Source organism: Octopus sinensis, linkage group LG12 (genome assembly GCF_006345805.1).
Source record: "Octopus sinensis linkage group LG12, ASM634580v1, whole genome shotgun sequence".
Taxonomy (NCBI): Eukaryota; Metazoa; Mollusca; class Cephalopoda; order Octopoda; family Octopodidae; genus Octopus; species Octopus sinensis.
In genome coordinates, this window is record NC_043008.1 from 7,254,356 (window position 1) to 7,279,298 (window position 24,943).

Genomic DNA, 24,943 nt, shown 5'->3' on the forward strand with positions numbered 1-24,943 from the left:
CAAATGCGTGCACGCACACACATACACACACACACAGAGGTTTGCTGCAGGTCAACATAGTATAAATACACATAATTAACGAAGTTTTCGGTTCAAATTATTTGCTGTCTCTGTATAAACACAACACGAAAATAATTTGTGGCATGGCATCAAAATTGAAATAGATATGGAAAGCTGAGATTTAGAAGAAAAAAAAAAGAAAAGTGTCGTTATGCCGAGGAAAAAACATTTTGCAGACACTTAGCTGGGGGTTTCTGATGAGGGCTTGATATTATTTCGTCTGCTGTTTCAGGAGATATTTACACATGGCCAGACGAACATATCCAATATATAAACCATCCGAAGTCTTGTGCATCTAAAAAGCGGGAATGAATGGGGAGTGGTGGCCATGGATGTTTTCAAAAAACATAAAAAATTTCCAAACATATTTTTTCCAGATTGTTAATCACCTTATTTTTCCACGTGGATTAAAGCAAATATTCAAAAAGAGAAAAATATAAAAATTAAAAACTAAAATTTTGAAAAGATATTTTCTTTTCTTTTGTTGTTGTTGTTGTTGTTTTCTTGGCAAGATCGTAATCTCCGATATCGAAGACTTTGGAATCCGAAGAAATTTTTGAAAGAATTTGGGGTCGGGATCGGGTAGGAGACACCCGACCACCGGCCAAATGTTTATGCATACGTGTATTTTAATATTTATAAAGAACATAATTAATGTTTACACACACACACACACACACACACACACAGAAACAGAAAAAACTCGTTTCGCAAGGGAACAAATATAAGACGAGACAAGACAAAAACAAAACAATTTTACCTGAACAAATACAAAAACAAGCAAATAATCACCGAGTTTCAAACATCACTAAACAGTTATTTCCGGAAATGTATTTACCAAAATATCCTTAAGCGATTTGCAATATGAGAAAAAATATTTTAAAGAAAGAATCGGAAGCGGTGTTTCGTCATTATCTTAACTCTATACGCTCAGTCCTGTCTCATAATATCAACGTCCATGTTTTAATGACAGTTCATGCCGGATCGGTCATTGCCCAGGGCAATAAGGGCCACTTTACCCAGTGCGGAACCAGAGTGGGGGCGAAAATTTTACTTCTGGAACAAACACGCAAAAAGATGATCTTCCAGGTACCCAGAACCAAGAAAATCATAATCGCATAATGACATCACTTAAAACAAAATATAAATAATAAGAGCACTCAGGGAGTGCAAACCTTCGCCAAGGCAACACGAACGTCCTCTCAACGATTAGCCAGAGATGATTTTTAAAATGAGAATACCTGCAATAAACTCGAATACTCTCACAAACGAGAATACTAAAAATGAACTCGACTGCTCTCAAAAAATATGTAAAAAATAAACGGGAAAATAATGCAGAATCCGGTACCAAATCGATCCCAAATTCTAAGGAGTTCGTTCTAGGCACGAGGCCAAACATCTCTGAAAGTTTCATTTGAATCCATTCAGCGGTTCTTGAGATATCTTGTTCACGTAGAAGCAAACAAACACGACTGAAACAATACCTCCGCCTTCGTTGAAGCGGAGGTAATAACTTCATTGTTTTAACGCACACTTCATGCTAAACTTTAACAGGCAATGAAGATCGAAGCCAGATAGATGACAATAAACCAAATAATTTACATATAGATACCAAAAATGACAGAAGACTAACTGACGCTGAAGTTTACCAAATTGGATCACAAATATCTCGTAGTGGGCCTAATAAAACCAGTAATGAAGTAGATGAAATGGGTAACAGAATCACGGAGCTAATTGAGAACCTCTACCAAAATTTAAGAACGTCACAGAGAATAACAGTAAAATTATGATATATAATGTTGCCTTAAGACAGAGCTTAAGAAGCAAGGGAAATGATCTTGCAGACTGAAATAAGCTTATCAGTTTTACTGGGAAAGTAGTAACTGCTCATCTAGGTATCAAGATTACAAAGTAAAAGGCCAGACTTATCAATAACCTCCTAAGTGGAAAGTAACAATGCAAAAAGAGGTTGAATCTCTGCAGGCAGATGTATCGATTCTTGATGAACTTGCTACAGGATTAAATGTTAAAAAAACGAAAAGCTAGAAAAATCAAACAAAAATATGTCAAATTTCTTATAAAACTCAATGCGCCGAAGTAGCCATTGAAACGGCGTATACAGTTGAAAGACCAGCAACTTAGAAGGTATGATAAAAGAAATAAATTTTGTTGGAATTCAGCTTTGAGCACGACATATAACCTATCATAAGATTTTTGAAATTTTTCGAAAAGTTTTGCGAATTTCTATTCTACACACTGGAAATCAAATGATTAATTGCAAGCAATAAAAAAAAACCCAGTTTGGTGTGTGATTTAAGGGCTGTTTAGCTATTTCCTGCAAGGGCAATAAATTCTTCGAAGTCCTCGGACTGATGTAGATCAAGCAACAACAAATCCGTGTTTGAGAAGTCCAGGATAGAAAGCAGAGAGTGAAGGCTTTATGCTGGCGGCAAAAGACAAAATCGTGTTAATCAGAAATTACCTGTCTAATGTTATTAAATAGCAAAAACCAAAATTCAGTAGACTATCTTATTTTGGACTGTCCACTGCCAAATCTAAACAAACATGAAAATCGCCACCATAGGGTAATTCAGTGTTTACATTGGAAAATATGTAAACATCACCAAATGGACAACTCTGCTAACCGTTATTAAACCATCCTGAGTCAGTTGTTCAAGGTAAAACTGTCGCCATCCTCTGGGATGACACGGTCAACACTAACAGAACAATTCAGACTATTCGACCAGACATAGTTATTACAGACAGGGAAGAAAATATTGTAGACAGACATATGTATATGTTATTCCCCCCACCCCACCACCACCACACAAAATAATTATACCTGGCATGGAATTTAACAAGCTTGATGAATATAAGGACCTGGAAACTGGAATACAAAAGATGCAGCATCATAAAGCAAAAGCTGTCTTTGTTATTGTAGGTGCCCTTGATATGATAAAATCCTGGCAGATTACCAAGCTGAGAACCAGCTAGGTAATCTGCAGGAGAACCATATTCCCACAAAATCGAAAAGGTTGTGTTGACAAGCACCGCCTATATCCTCAGAAAAAAAAACCCTTATCAATTTAAATGTCTGTGTAGTATTTTATGAACGTATTGCTGTCCTACCCTCCACGCCTCCTTTCCATAATCTTTCTGTTGTATTTAAACATCTCTGAAGCTTCGCTTGCCCCAGGGCACTGGGTTTAACCTGGCACGTGATTGCATCAAACAATCAGAATACAGAAATAACAACAACAGCAACAACTGCAATATTAATAATGCATATCACTGAGAAAATTACTTCAAGCAATGAACAAAGAATACACAAGAACGTATAAGACGCAACAAAGTCAAGTTGCGAAAGTGAAAGTGTTATCTCATTGCTCGGCACAGAGTCGGCGGGTGGGTGTTGGTAATTCAGTTAAACATTGATAATAAAGGAATTAGATTTGCATTAATACCATTAATTAGTCTGGAAAAGAGATTAAGGGTTTTAGTTGGGAAGTCCTCAGAACATAACTGGACTACATTAAGTCTCCCTTTTCGGAACATATACATAGTGTACGGCTGACAATGGAAACAGAAGTCTAATGCAGGCTAAATTTCTAAAACACTTAATTTCATAATTTATTAACGAATGATTAAAATTGATGTTAATATAGTCACGTGATATGTAAATATGCCTTTCATCTTGAGCTGAACATCAGTGTTTTGAATGTAACAGTGAAGATTCTTTATAAGCCTAGTACTTATTCTATCGGTTTCTTTTTACCGAGCCGCTAGGTTACTGGGACATAAACTCAAGCGATGGTGAGGGGACAAACACACAAACATATGCACACACATACTTACATACATACATAAAACATACGTGTGTGTGTATATATATATATATATATACGACGGGCTTAATTCAGTTTCCGTCTACCAAATCCACTCACAACGCTTTGGTCGGCCCGAGGCTATATAGAAGAAACTTGCCCAACGTGCCACACAGAGGGACTGCACCTAGAACCATGTGATTGGTAAGCAAGCCACTCCTGGACAAATCATGCCGTGAAGAACTGCATTTTTTCACATAAAGGTTTGGTAAAATAAAGTGCCAGTCAGCTACCAGGGTCGATGCAATTGACTTCTTGCTCCCCTCAAAATTAATATCTTAAATTATTAAAATATTGAAGTTGTTAGATAACTCGTGTTTGTCTCGAGTATTTCACTGCATTTTAATAGCCGCGTATTAGATTAGTTTTCTACCGATCCTAGATACGAATTTATCGCTTTACATCTAGAATATTTTCAAAAAAAGTTTATTTCTTAAGCACATGCTTCTTTATTTTCTCTGTTTTATACACATACACACACATATTATATATATATATATATAATATATATATATATATATATATATATATATAGATATATATATATATATATATATATATATGTATACATATATATGTATATGTATGTATACATATATACATATATATGTGTGCATATATATTTATATGCATATATATATATGCACACATATATATGTATATATATATATATATATACATATATATATATATACATATATATAGATATATATATATACATACATGCATACATATATATTTATACATACATACATATCTATATAAATACATACATATATATATATACATATATATATATATATATATATATATACATACATGCATACATACACACACATATATATATATACATACATGCATATATATATATTATATATATATATATATAATATATATATATATATATATATGTGTGTATATATGTATAACTTCCTTTTTGAAGCACACACATCCACACACACAAATATAATGGTGTATCGACACTCAAAAGTGGATTTGAATTTCTGTGCGGAATAAATTATGAAGTATATCTACTTGTCAATTATACGGGAAAAATCTATACAAAGCCCTTAGTGTAAGTGGTTTTACAGTAACATGTCACACACAAGAAATGCATTGTGTATTCTTTAGATTGCCATTCAAGTTTCAATTATATATATCATTGCAAAAATAGTTTGCAAGCTCTCAATTTATCTACAAGTGTCAAAAAAAGGATTTGAACAAACAAAATATTGCATTAGAATTTCATGCTTTACGAAGCAAAACTGTATGAACACTTTATCGAATTAATCAGCAAAAATTGGACTCTTCTATTCTAAATTCTAGTATTGCATCTGGCACGTAAATCCACCATGTTGATTGTTCCGAAAGCAGCAAAGCCAATAACAAGACATGTGAGACCAAAGAACAGCTGCATTATGCAACTATGAATTCTAATTTTATTTCGAAACAGTAAGTTTGCGCAAACAATATACAAACAATGAGATATGTGAAATTCAGTCGCAACTGTGATGGCGTGTTTAGGAGTTTGTTTTTCTACCAAATGGGTCCAGGTTCGGTCCTACTGCGTAGCACCTTGGGTAGCTGTGTTCAACGACACTCTCCGGTCGACTAAAACCTTGTGAGTGTATATGGTAGACGCAAACTGAAAGAAGCTGTTTTGTAGTACCTCATACTAACTTACACCAGCCATTTTAGTTTCTTGAATATGGCACCATGTTTTAATATAATGGCACCTGGAATGAAAAAGAATAATTACATTGTAAATTGTACACTGCTGAATACATATTAAGATGCTTAGATTGGAAATTTTGAAAATTAAAGGTGTCTAATAACTTCCTGCATGTATGCCTATAGTTCTAATAGATGCGTGAGCCAGAGTGCATATGTGTCAGTATGTCCAACCGTATATATTTTGCACAAGGGTGTTTTTCTCAGATGAAAACGCGAGCCTGTCTGCGTGTATGAAACTGTAAGTATTACTCGACTAGAATATACACATGTGAGCGTATGATTATTTGATGCACATATACTCTGTGTGTGTGTGTCTGTTTCCGTGTATCTATTAGAGTATGCGGTTGTATGAATGTGCTGTGTATGAATGTGTATAAAAGGCGGTGGGCTGGTAGAAACGTTAGCACACCGGGCGAAATGCGTAGCCGTATTTCGTCTATCGCTACGTTCTGAGTTCAAATTCCGCCAAGGTCGACTTTGCCTTTCATCCTTTCGGGGTCGATTAAATAAGTACCAGTTACGCACTGGGGTCGATATAATTGACTTAATCCGTTTGTCTGTCCTTGTTTTTCCTCTCTGTGTTTAGCCCCTTGTGGGTAGTAAAGAAATAGGTTGTATGAATGTGCTGCATGTTAAACCACGAGCCCGTGTTCGGGTTTACATACCGCCGATCATCACTGACAACGATATATAACGAGTCCTTGCATGTGTATTTGTATCTGTTGGATGAGGGTGTTTGCGTGAGGACTGCAGGTATAGTGTATAAAGGCTAATACTGTTTATCGTGTTAATTGTCTAGATAAGCTATGTTTAGCTTGTTTGTGATTGAGTGTGGGAGAAGGAAGCGCGCAGAAGATGTACAGAGAATGCTCTTTGTCCTACCGCTGAAAGTGCATCTATGTATATAAATATATATGTGCAAACATATATATCTATACATACATACATACATACATACATACATACATACATACATGAACATATATATATATATATATATATAATATATATATACACACACTCATACACATATAAATAAATGTATGTATGAGTGTATCTGTGTATATATATATAATATATATATATATATATATATATCACATATGCATACATGCATACACACACATACACACATATATATAAGTATATATATATATATACATAGTGTATATATATATATATATATATATTATATATATATATATATATATATACACTCAAACTCACATAAATCCCTATATATATATATATTATATATATATATATATATATGTATGTATGTATGTACGTATGTATTTGGCAGCAGTTTATTTGTTGTTGGATGTGCTGATATATTCGTCGTTCCAATAGATGCGTATGGGTGTGTTTGCGCAAAAGAATGTCTGTGTAATTGGAATAAACTGTTTGATGATGTAGGTGGGTGTGTGGGTGTGTGTCAGAGAGAGAAAGAAAGAAAGAGAGAGAGAGAGAGAGAGAGATAGGGAGTGGTATGGGGTGAAATATTGCTCAAGGCCTCTGAAAACGCAAGTATTATGCTATTCCCGTTTGATCTGCCGAAACGGAAAGCGCTAATCTCCAGGGCTTATTGAATACACACACATAACTATATAGACACACACTATGCAGACAATGCGCGCGTACGCACACACACACAGGTATATATATATATATATATGTATTATGGATATATATATATATATATATGTATATGCATAACTAAACGCACACGCAAGCATGTATCACCTTAGTTATATTTATAAACCGATCTTTACATTAGGTAAATATTCATTTTGTACAAAGACGTCGATGTCGGTTGCTGATTGGTTATTTTTTCCCCCTTTTCTCTTTGTTATTGTTTTTCCTTATCCTTATGGCAAAGAAAAGTGCAACAAAAGAAATGAGCAGGCCTCAGATTTGACTGTCGGATGAAGACAACGTTAGGCCTACTAAAGAAAGAGTAATTTTTGACTAGTTAAAAAGAGAAAGAAAAAGAGAGACTGACAGGCAGAGAGAAAGACAAAGAGAGACAGACAGAGAGACAAAGACAAAGACAGAGAGGAAGACAGAGAACGAGAGACAGACAGGTGGATATAGAGGGAGAAAAAAAGCGAGAGACTATGTTATGACTAACGAGACAATCCAAAGTTTATGACAGAGGGGAAACTAAATGATGACTAATGAATGACAGACTAACATGGTTGATAGAACTAGTTGAATGTCCCGTGCTTTAAAGAATATATAAAAGGCGCAGGCGTGACTGTGGAGTATGAAATTAGTTTCCAACCCACATGGCTTTGGGTTCGAGGAGGGCAAATGATTTCAATATAGCCGAGCCGACCAAAGCCTTGCGATAGAATGTTGGAAAAGGAAACTAATTGAAGTCTATTTATATATATATTTATAAATATTAAAAAATATGCTGGCCATTGATAAAATGTTTACGAAAATTTTATCCTATATTATATTTACATATATATATATATATATAATATATATATATTATATATATATATATATATTTATTTATATGCGTGTGTGTGTGTGTGACAGAGAGCGTGAATAGATGTGTCTTCATCGATTGACGAACGACATAATTTTGTTTCCCTCTACGTAACTTAGCAGTTCGCCACAAATAAACCGATATAATAGGTCCAGGCTTTAAAACAAATACCGGGGTCAACTTGCTCTAGTAAATACTTCATAGCAGTGTCCAGCATGGCCGTAGTCGAAGAACTGAGACTAGGGAAAGCCAAAAGATATCTCCGTAAGCAAAAATACTTTATGGAAGCCAGACATTACATATACTATCACTTGAGACCGGATCAAATCCTGACGAGGGGGACAAACATATATTTTAAGTAAAACATCGATTCGAACTTCTGTACAAAAGACTTAAATTATAATTAGCTAATTCATTAACTTAAACATTACTATACTATTTCCATAAGCAACTCAACCTTCCAATGTATAAATGGGATTCTTTACTGCTTTCAGGCTCTCCCTGGGAAACTCTCCCTCGGTTCCTCCTCCAACTCACACAAATTTTAACCCTCCTAGTTAATTGTTACCACTCTATAAATGCAAAGTATGAACATACACATGCATCCACACGAATATTCATCTACACACACATACACACGCACACATATATACAGACACATATACGTACATTAATATATATATATATGCATATAGATGCATACGCACGCACACACACACACATATATATATATATATATATATATATATATATATATACAGACATATATATATATATATATATACATACGCACGCACACGCACACATACATATACGTAATACATAGATGTATATACACACACACACACATATACGTACATACATACATATATATACATGCATATACACATTAGAAGTAAAAAGTATATTTGTAAGCATACACGTTCTTATATACATGCTTATACATATACTTACATATACATACACAGCTACGCGCACACACATACACACATAAATATGAAGGTGAGAGAGAGAGAAAGGTGTGTATCCTTTACTTTCCCTACCTGTCAATAACCCAATTCATTCGTTACAAATATCATCATCACACCTCCGCCCACCCCCAACATCATCACCATCACCATCACCATCAATCACAATATCAACAACAATAATACTTTCTACCATCTGCAGCGCCACCACCACCACCACCACCACACCCCTCCCCCATCATGATCATCATCACGATCATCTTCAGAAGCGGTGCCGAAAACATCTCCAGCAGCAACCATTTCCGTTTCTCCTTAAGACCTAATTATTTAACACATTCCCGCAGAATACTTTCTACCTCTCGTTTCCGCTCCACTACCCTATGCCCCATTCCACTACCACCACCACCAACAAGAACAACAACAACAACAATAACATTCTCCATCTCCCTCTCCTCCTTCTCCTCCCTTACCCCCAAAGCCTTCTTCTTTCGTTATTTTTTTTGTCTTTTCCAGTTTTAAGCTCGAGCTTCAGCGATGTTATATAAGACAGCACAAGAATTCCAGTATTTCATTAAATGTACGGAGAGAAGGAGGGAGAGATGGAGGGGGAAAGAGAGAGGGAGAGACAGACAGAGAGAGAGGGATACAGAGAGAGAGGAGAGAAGAGGAGAGAGAGCCGGAGAAAGAGAAAGTGACAGAGATGGAGTGAGAGAGGTGGAGAGTCAGTGAGGAAAAGAGATGGAGAGAGATGGGAAGGGGGGGATAAATAGTAGGGGCGGAGAGATGGAGGGGGAAAGAGAGAGGGAGAGAGACAAAGAGAGAGAGGGAGAGAGAGGAGAGAAAAGGAGACAGAGCCGGAGAAAGAGAAAGTGACAGAGATGGAGTGAGACAGGTGGAGAGGCAGTGAGGAAAAGAGATAGAGAGAGATGGGAAGTGGGGTGAGGAAAAGAAATAGCAGGTGCGGAGAAATACATTGATAAGGAGATAGATGTAGATATATAGAGAGATAGGAAGAATGAAAAGGGGAAAAGAGAAGGGGAGAAAGAGCCGGAGAGTGAGGGAGAGAAAGAACTGGACAGAGAAAGGAGGAGAAAGTAATAGGAGCGGAGAGATAGATTGATAAGGAGATAGATGTAGATATATATTGAGAGATAGGAAGAATGAGAACGATAGAGAGAGAGAGAAAGGGAAGGAGAGAAAGAGACGGAGAGAGAGGGGAGAAAGAACAGGACAGAGAGAGGGGGAGAAAGAGCCGGAGAGAGAGAAAGTGAGTGAGATGGGATAAGAGAGGTGGAGAGATAGTGAGGAAAAGAGATAGAGAGAGATGGGAAGAGGGATGAGAAAAAGAAATAGAAGCGGTAGAGAGAGAGATTGATAAGGAGATAGATGTAGATATATAGAGAGATAGGTAGAATGCGAAAGAGAGAGAGAGAGAGAGAGTCAGTGAGAAGTGTCTGCGCGTGTGCGTGAGTATATGCGCTTGAATGAAACAAATTTTGTGAAAGGAGAAGGAAACTAACAGAGTGGGAAGGAGAGAGAGAAAGAAGGAAGGAGAGAGAGAGAGAGGGCAAGTGAGAGGGTGAGGAAGATTAGAGGGGGGATGGGAGGGAGGGAGGGAGGGAGGGAGAGAAAGATGGAAATGGGAGGAAGAATGAAGGAGAGCGGGGGAGGGAAAGAGAAATATGAAGGAAGAACGATGGAAGGAAAAATTGTACACAGAGTTTGAGAGGACCGTTCAATGATGAAGATGAGGAAAATGTGCGTGTGTGTGTGGGGGGGGGCAGTGAATGGGTTGAAAGGCTTCTAGAGGTTTCTGGGTATTTGTGTGTTTGTAGAGGGGGGGGGGGGGCGAATGGAAGTGTGTAAATCATTTCCGTATATCCATGGGTAAGTTAGAATGTGACACTGAAGAATATACAGAGAGCATCGCGTTTCAAAGTTGGTCGGTAATATTCCTCTCAATGTCAGAAACTTTGCTAATTTTCTTTTTCCTTCTTTCTCTTAAAACGAGGTGTTCCACTGAAACTAATATAAAAAATCATGAATTCCATTCCAGTTACGAACTTTAGACGAACGTTTCGTTATTTATTATTATTATTATTATTATTATTATTATTATTATTATTATTATTATTATCATTATTATTATTATTATTATTATTATTATTATTATTATTATCATTATTATTATTATTATTATTGTTGTTGTTGTTGTTATTTTCATTATTATTATTGTTATTATGATTATTATTATTATTATTATTATTATTATTATTATTATTGTTATTATGATTATCATCATCATCATCATTATTATTATTATTATTATTATTATTATTATGATTATTATTATGATTATTATTATTATTATTATTATTATTATTGTTATTATGATTATCATCATCATCATCATTATTATTATTATTATTATTATTATTATTATTATTATTATTATGATTATTATTATTATTATTATTATTATTATTATTATTGTTATTATGATTATCATCATCATCATCATTATTATTATTATTATTATTATTATTATTATTATTATTATTATTATGATTATTATAATTATTGTTATTATTATTATTATTATCATTATTGTTATTATTATTATTAGTATCATTATTATTATTATTATTATTATTATTATTATCTTTCTTTCCTGTTGCTTACCTCCGCCATTTTCCATAAACTCCCTCTACGAAAGAAAATGAATAACAGAATAAAAAAAATTTGACGAACAAGCGCTAAAAAAACGTAAAAGAAATAGTAATTTGGAAGCCAGTTAAAAAAAAGAGGGGGAATGTTACTTCATCCAAGAACTGGGTATGGAGATTGTGGTAGGGATTGGTTTTTATTTTGCTTGTTGAATCTGAAGACATAATCTCCGATAAATCCATAGAATGTGGCTACTACGTAGAAGATCTTCACGTGTTTAATTCGCCTTCGTTTCCTTCTTTTTTTTATATATATATATCTAAGGGAGACGTAATGAGATATTATTCTCTATTTTCTCATTATTTTTTTGATCCTCTTCTCGTCACTGTATCTTTGTATTACCGTATCTCTTTTTTGCCTCTTTCCTACTTCTTTCCATTTTTCTCACATCAAATTTATTAGCGATTTAAACCGAGTCCCCAAAAGGTGTTAACGATTCAAGTGCAGTGGTATGGAGCGAAGTATATATGGTGGGTGTCACAAAGCCATACCACTCAAAGGTCGCTGGTTGTTCAGTACAAACTATTAAAGCTGGAACACTGCACAAGTAGAGGTGGGTGAAATGTCTTCGAGAGTAAACCTACTACTATCATGCTCTTAAGAATGAAATCAACCTCTCTGTCTATATATCTACCCTCTTTATAATGTTCGCAAATGAAATAGGGATAAGAATGTGCATTGTCCGTTTGATTGGGAAATTCTATAAGTGGCTGAAGATTGCTCGACATTTTAAAATTGATGTAATACTTACAGTGTTTAATAAAATGAAGTAGCATGAAACAATTGTACTACACTACCTTGGATATCCTTGTTGCTTATTATGATTATAATCACCCCATTTGATTTATATGGATAATACCATACAAAATTCTGGTGCCTTTAACTTAAGTACCATATTCATCTGAATCTAAATTTTGCTGAACTTATATATATATATACATACACAGGAGTGGCTGTGTGGTAAGTGGCTTGTATACCAACAACGTGGTTCCGGGTTCAGTTCCACTGCGTGGCGCCTTGGGTAAGTGTCTTCTACTATAGCCTCGGGCCGACCAAAGCCTTGTGAGTGGATTTGGTAGACGGAAACTGAAAGAAGCCCGTCGTATATATGTATATATATATATATGCGTGTGAGTGTTTGTGTGTCTGTGTTTGTCCCCCTAGCATTGCTTGACAACCGATGCTAGTGTGTTTATATCCCCGTTACTTAGCGGTTCGGCAAAAGAGACCGATAGAATAAGTACTGGGCTTACAAAAAGAATAAGTCCCGGGGTCGAGTTTCTCAATTAAAGGCGGTGCTCCAGCATGGCCGCAGTCAAATGACTGAAACAAGTAAAAGAGTAAAAGAGAGTAAAGAGTACATCTAATTCACGAATTGGACTAGCCATTCAAATTCTTTGTTGTAAATCTATAATCATAAGTATTCAAGCTGTTAACATATGATCTTTGCTCTTTTTTGTACACCTAATTCTACATTAGCCAATGTGATTGTTTTGAAGCATATAGAGTGTGTTGCTGCTAATTTTAAGATTTGCAAAGCAACCTCAATAGGTTTTATTGTAATTTATAATATTTTAGATCTATATAGTTATCTCATCTACTTGTAAAACATCGAGAAAGCTTTGATAACGCTGTCAGAGATTGACGAACGCCGCACCAGTGGGGAGAGATAATCAATCATCAGATTATCGTGACAAGTTCCGGAAACATGCGAAGGATTTATCAGCTCGTCCTTACAGCTTGTGTTTTTCAGTAATTTTTATATTTAATTATCTTTACACCATGGTGGGCGTTGTTGAGTTCAATCTCGATCGTAGAAAGTGAATCACGATTTCCAGGAGCAGATCAAGCTGTTTTACGTTCCCAAATATCATTGATACCTTGGAGAAAGTTATGGATGGAGAAAAGCTTCCCTCACTTGATTTCGCTTTCAGGCAGTATTAATATAAAGTGGTTTATAATAAACAATAAATAAATACGCTCTTTTAAAGTCTAGCCAGGCTTATGGGCCCGGCTTCCCGGTTTCTATGGCGTATGTTTTCCCCAGCTTGACGAGATGCCAGTCCATCACAGCGTTACTCATTTTTGCCAGCTGAGTGAACTGGGGCAACGTGAAATGAAGTGTTTTGCTCAAGAACACAACGCGTCGCTCGGTCCAGGAATCGAAACCACTATCTTACGATCATGATGCTGACACCCTAACCACTAAGCCACGCGCCTCCAAAGTGGATTATATTGTTAGTTATTGAGGGAAATGTACGGAATCATTAACGACATTTATACGAGAAACTGCTTTCCTAAACAACAAATAACGAGTTAAAGGAGGAGGTGTCTGTATGAGGTCGCTTGACTTGTTTGTTATAGAAGTAATAACTCAAATCTCATTCTATCATCATAAAAAAGAAGGATACTCTGGGCTAGGGATGATAAACAAATAACGTACGATGGGATGACAAACATTCCATCATAGGGTTGCCCTGCAACAACGACAAAATTAATCATTATCTGAGGATTAAGTCGGATAAAATTGAAGCTAACTTCTAGGCATGAAATATTGTAGATCTGTTGTGTATCAGAATATTTTGCGAGGCATTGCTCGCAGTAAAGAAACTTTAGTTGCAAACTCAACTCACTAAGTGTTTCGTATGCAAGAACAAGGCGGAATTTAACACAAAAAAATTAATTAACAGCTAATTACTCTCCCATATCTACCTATCTATCACCTTAGATGTTTTCGCAAACACCTTGCACATGCAAGTGCTACCTGTCTAGAACTCCGCATACCGGAAGCCAGCAAGTGCATGGGGTCATCAGGAGCTCCCTGATTATGATCAATACATGATAATTTTAGGTAGACGCGTGGCTTATAAATACATTAAAAGATATTTATGGCATAGTTATTGGAACTGGTAATTTATATCAAATTTCTAACATTTAACGGATCCGCCTCACTAGGAACACATATCCTAACGTTGCTACTCCAGATGACTCTGTCAATTAAAAGCGTAGACGACTTTACATGTGACTAGCATTCCAGAGAATAAAGCAATACTAATATTTTGTGTACTGCTTATATCAATGTCTCCGTGTATTCTCCATGACTTGTCAACTTCGTGAAATAGATTTGATCTGAGCTACGTTTTAGGATTTTATTTCTCTCTCATCGATTATAGCAACTGGTGATGATTAAAGAATTAGATGCGACTGGTATCCAATGAACCACACCAAATTAAACTGATTAATGTTCAATGAAAATGATGCGCTGAGCACATATCATTCATTTGCTTTCCATTGGAGACAATTGATTATAAGAATTTGTTTTAACCTAGATTAATTACACGGAAACATACTTCAGAAAATTTTTAATTATTTTATAAATCTCTGAACGATAAAACGTTGAACTGAAAATTAGGCAGCAATCAAGTGCTGATTAATAATTATATATATGTATATATATATATATATATTATATATATATATATATATATATATGTTGTATTTCGGGAATGTCATTTGTTTTGCGTTTTTGCCAAATAAACACGCGCATTATATATCCGTCTTTCCCTCGTTTATTACTGTTCTTATTCTAAGTTACGTCCATTGTCCGGACAATGGACATGATTTAAAATAAGAACAGTAATAAACATGTTTATTTGGCAAACACACACACATGCACACACACGCACACACAGAAATATGCCTATCCTGGAATACAACAATATCTGTTTCAACACACGGTTTCACATCAGGAATCTTGAATCTTACACCGAGGATTCATAAGTGATATATATATATATATATATATATATATAATAGATATAAAAGGAAACTTTCATCGTCCCTAGGTGTGACTAAGGGTCACCTACATTTCTAGAAATAAGAGTTAAAACTTCTTAATACTGTAAGAAGAGCGGGATAGTCATATACAGACGGGTGAGGTAACTGCCCCATGACCGTCTCTAGGACCCACATATATATATATATATACGTACATACACACACATACGTTCAAACGCACACACACACATATATATGTATGTAGATGTATATAATTTAACAGTAGTGGTATGAATATGAATATGTCCCAAGTCAGCGTAAGGTCACCGGTATAACGAGTATATGAACACATGTTGAAATACTCACGTCGATACACGCAATAACACTTAACCTTTTGAGGAAGTGATGAGTTTAGCAAGTGAACGTACAGGCTGAATTTAATTGAATATACGTCAGCCTTGAGTGGAAAACTGTAAGTACAGACAAAAAATTTGTTGTATTATTTTCTTGAGAAACATGAGATCGGATATGCGAAAACCATTGAAATACCCTTTTGAGGAACGTGGAGCTTAGCATTTTCCGGAGAAGGGATAGTTGCTCTGAAATGAAAGAACATGATGAGGTAATTAAGAAAATATTGAAACGTGTTCCGAACAAAATGTTCTACCACCACCACCACCACCACCAACACCAACAACAACAAGAACAAGAACAACAACAACAGCAACAACAACATCAACAAGGTGCAATGCAGTGTCATGCTGAAATGGGTGTGCAAGAAAGAAAGCAGATTGCTTTATTTTGTCTGCTCCTTATAATTGTGTGAAGCATAAGCGTTGTTAACTGAAACAAGCGTTGCCAAATGCTGCAATCGTTTCCAGTTGATCTCTTGGCCAATCATACGGAGAGTACAAATGGATATATTGCAGCTAAATAGCACTGATGTTTAGGCGACAAAGAAAAACCTATTTACTCACAATGAGTAAACATCCTAACATCTTAGAAATTACCCTCTCTGGATAAATATAATTTTCTATTATAAATTTTGCTTTCCACAGTAGTATTTGTAAAGCTTTACTGATTGCTTTTGCAGAGATTGGTATACTCCCAGACATCGAGATGCAACCGAATGTTGAATAATAATCGTTTTTCTTAAATGCTTTCCGACTAACCCGAATTTAGTGTGTAATCAAAGTATGTAAGTACAAGATATATGTGAATATATTTGACTTAATTAAACGATATGTGGATATAGGGTTACTTACATATATTTGTCTGTTTGGTCTTTGACAAGACACACAGCAAATCGTTCGTAGAAATAAACTGAATAATGGAAAATGGGTAGATCGCTGAAAAATAAATAAAACTGTAATTACTAAAAAAAAAAGTTATAATGAAAAAAAACAACATTATATTTATCAATATCATCAACAATAGGGATTCCATCAATGTTGTCCTCTCCGCTATTGTGAACAGCAGTACGATCAGCAGGAAAGACGAGTGCGCAAGAGAAAAGAAGAGAAAGTATGAAGATATATAAAAGACAAAAAGAAGAAGAAAAGAAAGGAAACGCTAAACGGAATGAAGGAAATGAAGAATGATGTAACTGAAGAAGAAAATAAAGGAAATCCTGACTAATAATGAATTTTTGCGTGTTTTTCATGAATGCGCATACGGTGCATTTGGATTATAATTACTTGTTTTACGTAGAACGGCAACGACATATAAATATCAGATACGTACATACATGCAGTAACGTATGGTTACATGCTGACATACATGCTTGCATTTTGTGTAGTTCTATTGTCATAAGTGTACCGGACTACGTTAGAAATGATCTGTATATAAGAAAAAAAAAACCCAAAACGAACAAGGAAAGTTGAATTGCTGGAGATCTCGAAGAAAGAACAAAACAAGCTGATTCGCAATCTCCGAATACAATCGATCACTGAAAAATATGGAAAGCTTCCCCGAGATTCCAGTAACACAAACAGAATCCACGAACGTAAGCATTAATGAAGAAAACACACTTCTCTGCTAAAGTAACAGGCGTATCTACGGCAGGAATTCACGTTTATTCCACAGACACAGACGCATCTGTATTTGCACAAAATAATTCATTCATGTAATCGGGAAACAAATGGAACCGTCTTGACATAATCCAAACAAAATTACCACTTTGAATCTGCTTGAATTCTACAAAGGAAAAATATACTTCAATAACCTTAACAAAATATTACTTGGAAAATATATGAAATAAAAATAATATTTGAAATAAAATATGATATGAGATCCAGGAAATAAAATAGTAAAATTAAATAAAACTGACGAACGAAAAATAAATAACGTAAATATGGAATGAGTACTTGACATCTGTATTCAAATAAGAAAATAACCTCTTGTGAGTAAGTGAATTTTTCAATACATAGTCAGAGTATACAACTAATCCATGCGGTCATAAGTGGATTAATCTCTGCCAAGAGAAAACATGAAAGAGAGAAAGAGAGAGAGAGAGAGAGAGAGAGAGAGAGAGAAGCAAAGTTCTATATATGGTTACATATCTGCAAAAAAAATATATGCCATCTACGTTGACAGGAAGCGCAACTTCTCTTTGATCTGTGACAGATATATCACATTCCACCTGGAAGCACGAGGTTTGCTATGGAAGCACCAAAGACGGTTACAAAACAGATGAAAGGTAAACAGATAAGAAAGCTTCCAAAAGATAACCTTATGTTAGAAAATGTTGCTGTATGTGAAAGTTGTCAGCAACACCACAAGCGGCTCTCCAAAAATATCTGCAAATTTCTCTCTTCTTACAAACATGACTTATGGTTGTACCAAAGATACTTTATGAAAAATGGTGTGAAATTAAAGAATAAAGGAATAAAACCAGCCGTCCAGTTCGAGGACCATACATTTGGCATCGTTCTCTGGAGCAGGAAACAAATGTTATTATACAGGTGTCCAAGAGATTGGTATGTTTTGCCCCAAACAGAACACCTAGAGACAACAGCATACAAGGTAATACTCTCCTGTCCGGGCGTTTCATTCTTCTTTGTAGCTATTAGCAACAAATTAATAGAGGTGCAGAGTGATATGGGATTAGAAATTAATATAAAGACCTGGAACTGATTGAGATTACACAAGAAAGCAAAGCGAACAAGCTAAACATTCTTCGCAAACGAAAACCAATGGTAAATATTTGTAAATATTAGTAAAATTCCGCCGAGATCGACTGTGTCATTCATCCTTTCGGGGTCGATAAATTAAGTACCAGTTACGCACTGGGGTCGCTGTAAACGATTAGTCTCCTCCCCTAAAATTTCAGGCCTTGTACCTATAGTAGAAATGATTATATACTTACACATGCGTACATTGCAAATATGTAACTGTATCTATAACCATATCTATTTATTTATATGTATGCATTTATGTATGCATGCATACAGACATATGTAAATGCAAACATACGTCCATACATACATACATACATACATACGTACATACATACATACATACATACATACATACATACATACATACATACATACATACAAAAATACCCTGTTGTTGATGTTGAAATTCCAATGAAGAAACCTTGGATCTAGGTTAGAAACCTGTTCTTTCTCTATTAGCAAGAAAAAACAACAACGCGAGGTCGTGTTACACCTACTGTCTTATTGGACGCTCAGGAAAGGAAAGAAAAGAAAGAGGCTTTTCACGTTTCAAGCGGCGCACTTCATCAGAAATATAGTAAAAGTCCAAAGAAGGGAAGACGGAGGAAGAAAATCGCCAACGATACATACGCGGTCACCTATTGAAATGACTGGAAGGAAATGGGTGAAGAAAAAGTTCTTACTAAGACAGGAGAGTTGCAAGAGAAGGAAGTATTGTGTGGGTATATGCGTGCGCACAGGTCTGTGTGTGCGTGTGTAATATATAATATATATATATATATATATATATATATATATACTACATATATATATATATATATACTAAGCAATAAGGGTTTAGCAACGAGTTGCCTTACCACATACCGAATTTAGAAATAGCAGTCAAAGGGTTATAGCTATTTCTTCTACTAAAAAGGGAGATCTCAGTAAAAACAGCATTTGGAAGGCAGACACAAACAGGTAAGAGAGAATGAATTAACTGCAATCTAATCATACTTTTTTTAGTTATCCACGGACGTACGTTCGAAATCAAGTTTTAAGGAAGCATAAGAATTAGATATTAAATATTAAATAAAAATAATTCTATCTTACCGAAACTTCTTTTCTCTTCAGCGTAGAATACTATAATCATAAATGATTATATATTGAATTTTGAGATACCAGAAGGCACCAACTCCACTCAGTATCAGAGCGAGCTAGAATCCGCAACTGGTATCACCGAATTCAATTTTTGAATGAAACGATTGTGTCAACAGCCCTTCCCACCCGCGTGTAGCCAAAACAAGATGCTGTGGTCATCTACTGGATAAAAAATGGTTATCCGTATAATGAAGGGTGAAATTAATTAATTGGAAAAAATTTTTTCCAAATTAATTAATTTCACCCTTCATTATTACGGATAACTATATATATATATATATATAATATATATTATATATATATATATATATATATATATATATATATATATATATATTATATATATATTATATATATATATATAATTATCCGTAATAATGAAGGGTGAAATTAATTAATTTGGGAATAATTATCGATTACACCAAGTAGTCTTCGGCATGTAAAAGCCTCATTCGAGGAAAATTTAAGTAATACTAAGCAATAAGGGTTTAGCAACGAATTGCCTTACCACATACCGAATTTAGAAATAGCATCAAAGAGTTATAGCTATTTCTTAGCTATAACTCTTTGACTGCTATTTCTAAATTCGGTATGTGGTAAGGCAATTCGTTGCTAAACCCTTTATTGCTTAGTATTACTATATATATATATATATATATATATACATATATAGGTTGGTAATAGTACATAGGAATGCATGTGTGTGAGTGTGGGAGTAAGTTTATCACGTGACTAGAGTTATTCGCTTGCACTTCTGAATATATATATATATCTATAGAATTTTTGCATGGCTGCTGTCTTACCAACGCGAATCTAGAATGTTATGTGGTATTCAAGATTGATGTTATCTAATAGGGAACATTAGAATATTGGTTAGATATAATGTTGATGGTGATGATGATGGTAAGGTATGTTAATTTTACTTTAGTATAAAAGCATAGAGAGGTTAGTAGTAAAACATATATTTAGGTTGATGTTTCAAGTTTAATTAATGGAATTGCTAATTAGTCAAACATCACGAACAAAATATTCAGTTATTATCAAGAAGGGTTGAAATTAATTCATGCAAGATTTCTCAGCTCTAGAATCACTCTTTCATAGTCAACCAATGACATTTTAAGTCTAACTTTCGTGTTGCAGGGTGCACAAAATGCTTCTTCTCAGTAAATTTTTCATACCGTAACAGACTCTCTAATATGTATTTCAAGAAAAATTTGTAGAAGAGTCATCTTATGTTTTGAAAATGAAGGATGACACTTTCAACACTTTTTATAAAGTTTTTTAAAGTCTTGAAAAGTCTAGTATATTCTTTTGTAGTCTTGTACCATCTTATAAATATATACTTTCCAATGAAATACTTACTGCGAAGAGACTTTTGGAACATCCTGTACATGATCAGAGGTTGGGGAAAAGTGCCTGGTGGTATTTAACTCTGAATCGTTGAGTTCTGGGATGAAAATATTTTCGTGTTCAAGTTTGCTTTTCGTACTTCCGAAATCACGAATTACAATGTGAGTGAAAGAAACACACACACACACACACACACACACACACACACACACACACACACACACACACACACACACACACACACACACACGCACAAACAAACACACACTTGTCGTGAGCCTTTAACTCCTTCGGGAAATATAGGAGCGCCTGCTTGGATATAGGAAAAGAATCAAACCAGAAAGACACACACACAGACACATACACAGATACACGAGCAAACGTACACTCACACAATCGTATACACAACACACACACACACACATATTTAAGTATATATATATACGTATGTACGGGTGTATGCGTGTATTATGTATGTATATATATGTATATGTATGTGTATGTATATGCATATGTATCTATATGTATATGTATGTATACGTATGTATACGTATGTATATGTATGTATATGTATATATGTATGTACGGGTGTATGCGTGTAAGTACTATGTATATGAAATTTGCCGAAATGTCAGAATCATTTAAAGGGACCGCCTGGACGGTTTGCAGTTTACTTCTCCGTTCTCTCTTTCGTTTTCTCTTTCATTCCTTCCTTCTTTCTTTCTTTCTTTCTTTCAGAATGAAATCGTTTCTAGTTTTATAGAATTAGAATCGATGGTCTTCATTAAATTTCGCAGTAAGGAATGGTCTCCGTATTGCCATGTGAGCGTCCCTGTTTTCTTTTTCTTTTATATATATAGGTAAGTGACCAAATGAACACACACAAACATATACGCATAGACTCACACACGCACAGACACACACACACACACACACAAACACACGCGCATTGACAAAAACACTCACACAAAACACACGCACAGACACTCAGGCATGGACTCTCACACACGCACAGACACAGACACAAACACATGAATAGATACTCACACATGAACAAACACACACACATACACACACACGCACAGACATACAGACACACACACACACACACACACTCATGCATGGACTCTCACACACGCACAGACACAACACACAAGTACACACACACATTAGATACTGACACACGCAGACACACATAGACACAAACACACGAATAGACACTCACACACGTACAGACACACAGACACACAAACACACGAATAGACACTCACACACGTACAGACACATATACACACAAACACACGAATAGATGCTCACACATGAACAAACACACACACACACATACACAGACTCACACACCCGTCAGCGCGCACACACACACACAAACACACACGGAAACACACACAGAACATTTGTCATTCTGTCGGTGAGGATGTCGAGGATTGCAATCGATCCAATCAACAGGACGGTCTGCTCGTGAAATTAAAGTGCAATTTACCTTTAATGTAATTCTGAAGGAGATTTAACGTGACACTGAATGTGACAAGTGAGGCCGTTTGATACAGGTACGGCTCATAATAAGAAATAACCAGGTAAGTGGAGTGGTATAACCTGAAGTAAAGTATCTTGCTGAAGGACACAACCTTACGATCGTTAGCTGAATTATGCTACAACTACTAGGTCACGCATCTTCAAACACTTTGGGAGACAAAGTAGTCGGTTTTTGCTGTTCAGCAGCAATGGCAGCGGAAGACACGGTTGTCGGGTTTTGTTGTTGCTGTTCAGCAGCAATGGTGGCAGGGGACGCACAAGTCGCCACACAAGTCAGGCAATGAAACGACTAGTTTGGTAGCTGGACCATTTCCCAGGGTTTATCCATCGTACTGTGGTGCAAGGCAAACAAAGAAAGGAAGAAGAAGAAAAAAAAGTGAAGATACAGATAAATAAGATGTTATTATTTGTTGTTGTTAACTGTTTTCGCATACACGGACGGACGGTAGTGGAGGATCTCCTTCGTCCAAAAATGGTGATTCAGTAATTTGATTAAAGGAATTTCTTTTATTATTATTGAATACCATAGTAATGAGAACCCCGGTTCGAAATTTCCCCAAGACACCTGATGAAGGCTGGAGGTTATATCAGCCGAAACATTGTGTTAACAAGATGAGGACAAATATCCATCAAATTTAAATAATGTAAATATTGCTCAAAATCATTGTCTAATAATTTTTTTTATAATTTTGCATCAGGAACAGCAATTTTGAAGGGAGGCAGCAAATATTGACCCCCCCCACTATCAGACGGGTACCTATTTTATCGACACAGACTGAATAAAAGGCATATTAGATTTGGTAGCATTTGAAATCCGAACGTAAAATCGGAAAAAATAATGCCGAGCTTTTTGTCCGGTGCAAATAAGATTCCGTCAGTCCGCCGACTTTGTTATGCCTCATTATCCATTCCGTATTATTTCCTTGAAAACACGTTAATGCCCCGGCATGCATAAATCTAAAATATACTGGATACTAAAAATTTCTCTGTTAAATAATTCGTTGATATTCTGTAAAATAGTTGTGGGCCATGAAGATTGCCATTGGCCAAGTGTAACGGATTTTCTTTCTGCTGGGAATAGTATAATCTTTACCGAATTCATGGTGTCGAGAAAATAGCCAAACTGATGTAAATAACTAATTCCTTCATGGCCTAAATATTAATTCCCTAAAATTCAGGAAATAATATTCTCTGTAACTTTGAATAATTTACAAGAGGAAAAATTTAAAAAATCGAAATAGCAGACAAATGTTGAGATCTGACAAATTCGTGCGAGGAAGAATGTCACAAGTTGAAGAATTTTCACTCGACACCAGTTATTTAATTAGCCATGCGAAGAAATTAGGAATATGAGGATGGTTTTCGATGAAAAGATTAAATAGCAGCTGGATAGAGTCCCATCTCTTGCCTTCAGGAGCTTATAAACGACAAACACACACATAAAACATGCCGCAGGCATACATACAAATGTACGATCACTGACAACAAAGTAAAACAAATATATATATATATATATATATATATATATAAATAGATAGATAGATAGATAGATAGATAGATAGATAGATAGATAGATAGATAGATAGGCGGAGGAGCGGCTGTGTGGTAAGTAGCTTCCTTACCAACCACATGGTTCCGGTTCAGTCCCACTGCGTGGCACCTTGGGCAAGTGTCTTCTACTAGAGCGTCAGTCCAACCAAAGCTTTGTGAGTGGACTTGTGAGTGAAAGAAGCCCGTCGTATACGTGTATATGTATATATATGTGCGTGTGTGTTTGTGTGTCTGTGTTTGTTCCCTCAACATCGCTTGACAACCGGTCCTGGTGTGTTTACGTCCTCGTAACTTAGCAGTTCGGCAAAAAAACCGTTAGAATAAGTACTAGGCTTACAAAGAATAAGTCCTGGGGTCGATTTGCTCGACAAAAGGCGTTGCTCCAGCATGGTCGCAGTCAAATGAATGAAACAAGTAAAGGAGTAAAATAGATATATAGATATCTGTTTCTTTCTGCGTATATGTTTTGGCGAGTGTTTGCATATGTGCGTGAAATATATGTGGTGTTGTATTTACGGAAAG

At 35.5% G+C, this 24,943-nt stretch overlaps 1 long non-coding RNA gene across 1 annotated transcript; it reads left to right on the plus strand.

Annotated features, from left to right (window-relative positions):
- Positions 1-5,664: 5,664 nt before the first annotated feature.
- On the plus strand, positions 5,665-21,532 carry LOC118765508. The gene is made up of 3 exons (XR_005001370.1): positions 5,665-5,789; positions 19,570-19,577; positions 21,492-21,532. It is a non-coding gene; the product is annotated as an uncharacterized LOC118765508 (long non-coding RNA).
- Positions 21,533-24,943: the final 3,411 nt, after the last annotated feature.